We start from the raw sequence: 9,615 nt of genomic DNA on the forward strand, positions 1-9,615 counted from the left end.
TAGCTGGTAATTAAAAGTTTAGTTCGACATGAAGGGATTTTCCATTTTGTAACCAACTGTCATGTTCATTAGACACCACCTCCACAACCTTCACTCCCATTGCATCTAGCTCGAATGGATTGTAATATCTCATACTATTTGTCTCAATCTCTCCGGTGCGACTGATCACTCTCGAGTCTCTGCAATCACTAAGCATAGAAATTACTACCTCAATCATGGAACTCCGAAGTTAGAACACTATGGACCACTAGGGATAAACCTACACTAAGCATGGAAATTACTACCTCCGTCATAGAACTCCAGAGTTAGAACACTATGGACCACTAGGGACAATAGGTTTATGGGCATAATACGACAATGACAATTGCAAAAAACATCCTAATTGTTCTGCTAGTTCAATTCCCGATGTAATATGAGAGATCCCTAGGCGAAGATCCGCTGATACTGATTTAGACCCACGAGCCAACCATGTGGAATTTACTCACCTCTAACATTCCAAGGAGTTTTGAAGAAAAGCACTACTAACTTGCGAGAGAACTTTGCTCCACAAAGCTAGCATCTTCCCCTCTAAATCTCACTGAGCAATTTGTTTCTTTCAATAATAGGGATCTCTAAGCTCTCACAAAGCTAGCATCTTCCCCTCTAAATCTCACCAAGCAATTTGTTTCTTTCAATAATAGGGATCTCCGCACGAAGGTTAATGATAAATCTAGACTCTGGATGAAGCAACCCACCATTGTGGAAGAACTTGGCATGTCATGTCAACGACTTTTTTCTTACGCGAGTTTATCTTTCTCCCTTCCTGGTTTTTTCTTCATTTTTCTTCTGGTGGCGGCCTTGCTTGGTCCGTCTCACTTGAAAATTTCACACAACTTTCATTCTTCACTGTAATGGATCAATTTGACTTGAGTATGATTTTAATATTATACTAAGTTATTATGATGCGTCTCAAAGATGAATTATTTTATCATTTTCTGGGGATTTATTTCTTTTGTAATTTGCATTAAAGGTTTGAGTTTACGTTGTAGAGGTCATAAATGTGTAATATGAACTATTTTATCATTTTATGTGGATTTTTTGTATTTGTACTAAAATGTTTAGTTTTCTTTAATGGAGTTTATAAATTTTTTGGGATGAGGTAAATGGAGCTTTAATAGTGAATATTTATCCATTCTTGTAACATTGAATGTTGCATGAAAACTGATACATATTGTTAAATCATATAAAATTATGAAAGATAATAATACAATGATGCATAATTCAATACTACTTAACAAGATGAATATTGGTCACTATGGTTCAATTTGAAATTCATCTAATGCTTAATAGGACAATATCATTTGTCATTTACCTAATTTTGATTAGGAAAGTATCGTTAATACACACGAAAATAGATGGCCACAATGGAGGCATGAAATTAGAGAATAAGATTTAAAAATTAAGGCCCTTGAAAATCTTCCTGACTTGCTCCAAAGTTATGAAAAGAATGACAGTAAAGGGACCTTGTCTTGTTATAGTGGGAATAAACCCCTTGTAACCTTCCGCCTTGATGGTCTTCATAACACAGTCAAGGGCACCCGAATAAGGCGTCGGTTGTGTTGAAATCTAATTTCAACGCAGACCAAGAGAAACCGTGAACCAAGCCAGAAACCGTTCACCGGATTTTCTCGGAGCTATTTGCCGACGAAGGAATAATCCGGGAAGGAGCTCCGAGAAAATATGGAGCTGACGCGTGGTTGACCCCTGACGTAACGCAACGTAAGAATCTCGGAGGTTAACTTTCAGCACTTGTTGGTCTTCCGATATTGTTCTCCACCGTTGGATTTGCTCCCGTGTTCTCCGCCGTTGATCACCTGGAGCTGCATACGAACCCACATCAATTCAATGTTTTGCGTGGAGTAAAAGGTTTATGGTTGACCGCCGTAGGTAAAATAATTTAATGATTGGTACAAGATTTTGGTGAGGCTCTTTTAATATGAGCATGGGCATGTTATAATATATGTTTTTATATATATTTATATACGGCATGTATTAAATAGGAAATCGTATGTAATAAGTTTAATGTTTTTTGTTTTGACTTTGAAAAATGTTATGTATTGCACACGGGAGGAACAAAAATATTATTCTTCACAGCAGTGAAAAAGAATGATGGAGCAGTAAAAGAAAATCACACAGCAGTGTGTAAAATGAGAAGAACCAGGTGATGTAATTTTTGGAATAGCAAAAACCATGTGTGGTTTTGCACAGCAGTGCAGAAAGGAAATGGTGGAGCGATTTTTGTAACTCTGTGTAAATTTCTTTTCACAGCAGTAAACTTATGTAAATCTTTTTATTACAGCAGTAAGTTGTTTTTCACACCAGTGAATATAAAAAGGGATTTTACAGTGGTAAATCTTTGCATCAGGTTTTAATGAATAGAATGCTTTAATGGTGGTGAAATACTCTGTCTCTCAGTGAAATTTCTTTTAAGTCTTCTGTGTGCACAAAAGATCTTGGAGCAAAAGAAACAGAGCATTGTCTCTGTGTGTTTGTTTATTTGGTTTTTGGTATTTTCCCCATTAAAAAATATCCAACAGTGGTATCAGAGCAGGTTTAGGCTCTTTGAAGGAGACAAAGAAGCTGAAGGGAGAAGGTTGTTGCTGCAGCAAAACTTCTCAGGCAGACAGAAAACTCAGACAACAAAGGATTCAGGTATTCTTCATAGCTATCTTGTTTGTTATTGAAGAGACAGTCAGTGTTTTAAATACACAGTCAAGGAATGGCCAGCACAAGCTCTGGTATGGGTTTGTTTAACACCCAGCTCCCACAGTTTAATGGGAAGAACTATGACTACTGGTCAATAACTATGACAGCCCTGCTTGCTTCCCAAGATTTATGGGAAATAGTTGAAGAAGGTTTTGAAGAACCAGCAGATGAAACTGAGTTCAATGCATTAACTCAAGGAGAGAAGGATCTGCTGAAGAACAATAGGAAGAAGGACTCAAAAGCCCGTGTGTTGTTGTATCTAGCAGTAGACCAGAGTATGTTTCCAAGGTTAGCAGCAGCTAAGACAGCCAATGAAGCATGGCAAACCCTTAAGACAGCCTATCAAGGCATGGAGAGAGTGAAGACAGCAAAGCTACAATTGCTGAGAAAGGATTTTGAGAACTTGAACATGAAGGAGTCAGATAACATTGACTCATTCTTCACTCATGTGATTGGTGTAATCACACAAATGAGAACTCATGGAGAAACCATTGAAGACAGAAGAATTGTGGAGAAAATATTGAGGGTCTTACCCTCAAGGTTTGATGCCATAGTCACCACCATTGAAGAGACAAAGGATCTCTCAAGCTATTCAGTTGATGAGCTACATGCATCACTGATAACACATGAGCAGAGGTTGAGTAGGAATGAAAACTCATCTCTTGAGCAAGCCTTCAAGACCCAGATGTCCTTTGGAAGAGGTAGAGGTCAAGGAAGAGGAAACCGAAGAGGAAGAGGCAGAAGCCAGAACAGAGGCGGAAGGAACAACTCATCAAATGCACAAGGAAGAGGCAGCAATACAAATCAGAACCAAGGCCAAGGCAGCAGCCAACAAAGAGAACAGTATCATGCTCAAGGACAAAGGTATGATAAATCTAATGTTCAATGCTATTATTGCAAAAAGTATGGACATTATGCTAGTGATTGTAGAAAGAAACAACATGATATGAACAACAGACAAAATGCAAATGTTACAAGAGAAAACAGCAGTCAAGAAAATGTCCTGTTAGCTTGTAACATGCCTGAAACACATAGTGAGGACATATGGTTTTTAGACTCAGGTTGCAGCAACCATATGACCGGAAACATAGCCTTCTTTTCTGCCCTAGATAAAAATGTGAAATCAGAAGTCACACTAGGAACTGATAGTAAAGTGTCTGTTATGGGAAAAGGAGAAATAAAAATACTTTCAAAGCAAGGAGAAAGGAAAACCATAGCAGATGTATACTATGTCCCCGGAATGAGATGTAATCTCTTGAGTGTTGGACAGCTTGTCCATAAGGGGTACAATGTTTTCTTTAAAAATGATGTATGCACCATCATGGATATACCACCCAGCAAAAGATGCATTGCTGAAGTGAAGATGACAAGGAACAGGATGTTCCCTTTGAGGATCAGGGCAGATTTGAAAAACAAAAATGAAATTGCAGCAGTTACCCAAGAGGCCTTCCAAAGCGTGCCAAAGGATGAAAATTGGTTGTGGCACTTGAGATTTGGGCATCTCAATTTTGGAGGTCTAAACTTGTTGAGCAGAAAAGGAATGGTAAGAGGATTACCATTGATAGAGAAACCGGACAGCCTATGTGAAGGCTGCATTTTGGGAAAACAACATAGAGAAAGTTTTCCATCAGGGAAGAGTATAAGGGCAAAGACACCCTTAGAGATTATCCACTCAGATTTGTGTGGACCAATGCAAGCTCCATCATTAGCAGGCAGCCTATATTTCTTGACATTCATTGATGATTTTACAAGAAAGACTTGGATATATTTCCTCAAGAACAAAAGTGAAGTCTTTGAGAAATTCCAAAACTTCAAAGCATTTGTTGAAAACCAAAGCGGGCTGCACATTAAAGTTTTGAGAACTGATAGAGGAGGTGAATATATCTCCAAGGAATTCCTAAGATTTTGTAGAGAAAATGGAATTCATAAACAGTTTACAACTCGGTACACCCCACAGCAAAATGGAGTTGCTGAAAGGAAGAACAGGACCATCATGGATATGGCAAGGAGCATGTTGAAGGCAAAGCATTTGCCAAATGAGTATTGGGCTGAAGCTGTACATTGTGCAGTTTATATATTGAACAGGTGTCCTACAAAAGCAGTCATGAACAAAGTGCCAGAAGAGGCATGGAGTGGGAGAAAGCAAGGAGTCACCCACATGAGAGTTTTTGGATGTGTGGCCTATGCACACATACCAGATCAGCTAAGGAGGAAGTTGGACAGCAAAGGGGAGAAATGCATCTTCATTGGATACAGTGAGGAATCCAAAGCCTACAGGCTGTACATTCCATCTACCAAGAAGTTCTTTGTGAGCAGAGATGTTCAATTCATTGAAGAGGAAGCTTGGGATGGAAGCATAGAGAAGACAGTTAATGTTAAACACTGTTTGTCTCATGATGAAGATGAAGAGGAGGTGGCTGAAATGCATCCCCAAACAGCAGCACCAACACAAGGACAGCAAGGGACACCATTGAGGATCAATGAGAGTGCTTCTCCAAGCACACCACAAGGAGGAAATTCAAGTGCATCTTCAAGCACTTGCACACCAAGTGAACGAGGTAAGAAGTTTAGAAATCTAAGTGAAATTTATGAAGAAAGAATGAATTCCTTATTTGCCTTGTATTGTCATGTTGATGATCCTATTCATTTTGAAGAAGCTATTAAAGATGAGAAATGGATAGAAGCTATGGATGAGGAAATTAATGCCATAGAGAGAAACAAAACATGGGATTTGGTTGAGTTACCAAAAGGCAAAGAAGTCATTGGTGTAAAATGGGTCTATAAGACCAAGAGCAATGCTGAAAGCAAGATAGAAAGGCACAAGGCAAGGCTGGTTGTCAAAGGGTACAAGCAGCAGTATGGGAGAGATTATGAGGAGACTTTCGCCCCGGTTGCAAGAATGGAAACCATGAGAGCAGTGCTGTCCATAGCAGCACAAAACAAATGGAAAGTCTACCAAATGGATGTGAAATCAGCATTCCTAAATGGAGTGTTAATGGAAGAGGTCTATGTGGAACAGCCTCTCGGATATGAGAAGAAAGGTGAAGAGCACAAAGTGTGCAAATTGAAGAAAGCTCTTTATGGGCTGAAGCAAGCGCCAAGAGCATGGTACAGCAGGATAGATTCATATCTATTGGATAATGAATTTGACAAATGTGAAGGAGAACCCACAGTCTACATCAAAGAAAAGGATGGTAAAATTTTAATTGTTGTCTTATATGTTGATGATGTCATTTTCACAGGTAATGATGATCAGCTCATTAAAAATTTTAAATCAGTCATGAAGGATGAATTTGAAATGACTGACATGGGTTTCTTGAGATACTTCTTAGGCATAGAAGTAGATCAAAATGAAAAAGGAATTTTTATATCTCAAGCAAGATATGTAAATCAAATTTTGAGCAGATTTAAGATGGAAGAATGCAAGGCAGTCATCACTCCCACAGTAATGGGATTAAAACTCAGCAGAGAGGACAGCAGCAAGGATTTTGATCCTAGCTTGTATAAAAGTATTGTGGGCAGCCTTATGTATTTAACAGCAACTAGGCCTGATTTAATGTATGCTGTTAGTTTAATTTCCAGGTTCATGGAGAGGCCGAAGGAGGCACATTGGCAGGCAGCAAAGAGAATTTTGAGGTATGTCAAAGGTACCAAAATGTTTGGAATTTTATATCATGCCTCAGAACATTCAGATTTGGTTGGATACACAGATAGCGATTGGGCTGGAAGTGTAGATGATCGGAAGAGCACTTCCGGTTATGTTTTTCATATGGGTTCAGGAGTCATTTCATGGGCTTCTAAGAAGCAGTCCATTGTAGCATTGTCTACAGCAGAGGCTGAATATGTGGCAGCTACAGCAGCAGCATGTCAAGCAGTGTGGATGAGAAGAATGTTGAGAAGCTTAGGCCAAGAGCAGGCAGAAGCGACAGTGATTTTTTGTGACAATAGCTCAGCTATTGCTTTGTCAAAGAATTCAGTGTTTCATAAGAGAACGAAACACATTGATACAAGGTTTCACTACATCAGAGAATTGGTGAACAATGGAGAAATTGTCCTAGAACATTGCAGGACTCAAGAACAGGTTGCAGACATCTTGACAAAGCCATTGGATCAGAAAAGCTTTGAATTTATGAGAAAGTGTCTGGGTATGACTGAATGCCCAGCTGTTGAAATTAAAGGGGAGTGTTGAAATCTAATTTCAACGCAGACCAAGAGAAACCGTGAACCAAGCCAGAAACCGTTCACCGGATTTTCTCGGAGCTATTTGCCGACGAAGGAATAATCCGGGAAGGAGCTCCGAGAAAATATGGAGCTGACGCATGGTTGACCCCTGACGTAACGCAACGTAAGAATCTCGGAGGTTAACTTTCAGCACTTGTTGGTCTTCCGATATTGTTCTCCACCGTTGGATTTGCTCCCGTGTTCTCCGCCGTTGATCACCTGGAGCTGCATACGAACCCACATCAATTCAATGTTTTGCGTGGAGTAAAAGGTTTATGGTTGACCGCCGTAGGTAAAAGAATTTAATGATTGGTACAAGATTTTGGTGAGGCTCTTTTAATATGAGCATGGGCATGTTATAATATATGTTTTTATATATATTTATATACGGCATGTATTAAATAGGAAATCGTATGTAATAAGTTTAATGTTTTTTGTTTTGACTTTGAAAAATGTTATGTATTGCACACGGGAGGAACAAAAATATTATTCTTCACAGCAGTGAAAAAGAATGATGGAGCAGTAAAAGAAAATCACACAGCAGTGTGTAAAATGAGAAGAACCAGGTGATGTAATTTTTGGAATAGCAAAAACCATGTGTGGTTTTGCACAGCAGTGCAGAAAGGAAATGGTGGAGCGATTTTTGTAACTCTGTGTAAATTTCTTTTCACAGCAGTAAACTTATGTAAATCTTTTTATTACAGCAGTAAGTTGTTTTTCACACCAGTGAATATAAAAAGGGATTTTACAGTGGTAAATCTTTGCATCAGGTTTTAATGAATAGAATGCTTTAATGGTGGTGAAATACTCTGTCTCTTAGTGAAATTTCTTTTAAGTCTTCTGTGTGCACAAAAGATCTTGGAGCAAAAGAAACAGAGCATTGTCTCTGTGTGTTTGTTTATTTGGTTTTTGGTATTTTCCCCATTAAAAAATATCCAACAGGTTGTCCTGGTTTAGGGTTCATATTCATGATCTGGGTCTTAATGACGTCCATGGGATTTGAAGCCACGGCAACCACACACCTCGCAATTGGAGACAACAACCGTTATGCAGTAAATACCATTGGGAAGACTTCCATTGCGCTGGAATTAGATGAAAACATTCATCTGAGCAACATACTCGAGTCAAATTGATCCTTTTACATTCATTCATCTTAGCAACATACTCGAGACAAATTGATCCTTTCTATTCTTTTACATTTATCTATATTAATAGGTTGTTAATAATGTCTTTTGATTATATATATATATATATATATATATATATAATCTGACGGTTTGTACAAGCGATGGATCATGGAACGTGCCCTACTTTAAAAAGTGATGTTCTCACTTGAAAATTTTACAAAAGAATGGAACTCGTTGTTTTACTCTAAGAAGTGATGTTTTCGCTTGAAAATTTCACTCAAATTTCATTCTTCACTGTAATGGATCAATTTCACCTGAGTATTATTTTAATATTATATTAACTTAGTTATTGTGATGTAATCATCAAACATGAACTATTTTACCATTTTGTGTGGATTTTTTTTTTTAATTTGCAATAAAGTTTTAAGTTTACCCTATAGTGTTTATAAATGTGTAATATGAATTATTTTTTGTTGTAGGCGTCTCTATTTCGACTCTCGGTAGATGTGGCGTTGTTGACCTTTCTTTTTAAATATAATTCGACGGGTATGATTAATTTGGGGCTAATATGTGCGGAATATACTTCATCTGATAAGAAATAGACGGTTGTGTCTTCTCCTTTTGTGTGCGTTAGTATGGGTAATAAAGTTTTTTTAATCCATAAACCCTTCATAAATTCGAAGTGAAGAGCCACCGTGCGTTACGATGCCAGTCGAAAGCCAGTCAGTAATTCGAAGTGGAAGAGCCACCGGTTAGAAGATGGCGCTTTCCATACACTTCCATGCTCAGTCATGCCTAATCTCAAGAGGACTCTGTTTGGAGGTGATGGACTTGATAACAACGCTTTCTTTGGCTCCAAAATTGGCCACTATCCACCATGTCCAAGCCCAAACCTCGTCGAAGGTCTGCGTGTGCACACTAATGTGGGTGGCCTCATTATGCTTTCTAAGATAACAAGGTGGGAGACCTTAAGTTTCTTGACAACACAGCACATTGGATTAATGCAACACCAACGAAAGACACATTGGTTATTGATGTTGGTAATCAATTGGAAGCCATCAACAATGGGAGATATAGGAGCAGATGACATCGTGTGTTGGCTGCTGACAAAGGAAACAAAATATCAGTGGCATCATTTTACAATCCATTGTTTGATGCAGTCATATCTCCAACTCCACAACTCCTTTTGCACAGCAAGGAAGGATCAAAGATATCGATGCACCCAAAGTTTATGTTCGATGATTACATGAATGTTTATGCTCAACAAAAATTTCTTCGCAAAGAGCCACGATTCCAAGTTTTGGCAATCTTGCAGTACTGAACTCAAGTAATATTTATGAAGCTTATGTTTATAGACCGGTTGTTTCTCTTATTTTTTTTTTTTTTTTTCGGTGTTTTCTCAGACTTAAAATAAACTTAAGGGAATAATATCATAATATTAAACTCAAAAGATTAATATTATAAACCAAATGGATAATAAACGAAGGGGAATAATGTTAAATAAAAGGGATTAATATTGTAA

At 38.2% G+C, this 9,615-nt stretch overlaps 1 pseudogene; it reads left to right on the top strand.

The window, feature by feature from the left end:
• The first annotated feature begins 8,884 nt into the window (after positions 1–8,884).
• Positions 8,885–9,414, top strand: LOC149228350 (putative 1-aminocyclopropane-1-carboxylate oxidase pseudogene; annotated as a pseudogene).
• Positions 9,415–9,615: the final 201 nt, after the last annotated feature.

Source organism: Pinus tabuliformis, chromosome J (assembly GCF_031772625.1).
Source record: "Pinus tabuliformis cultivar Carrire ecotype Pingquan chromosome J, CPIR1, whole genome shotgun sequence".
Taxonomy (NCBI): domain Eukaryota; kingdom Viridiplantae; phylum Streptophyta; class Pinopsida; order Pinales; family Pinaceae; genus Pinus; species Pinus tabuliformis.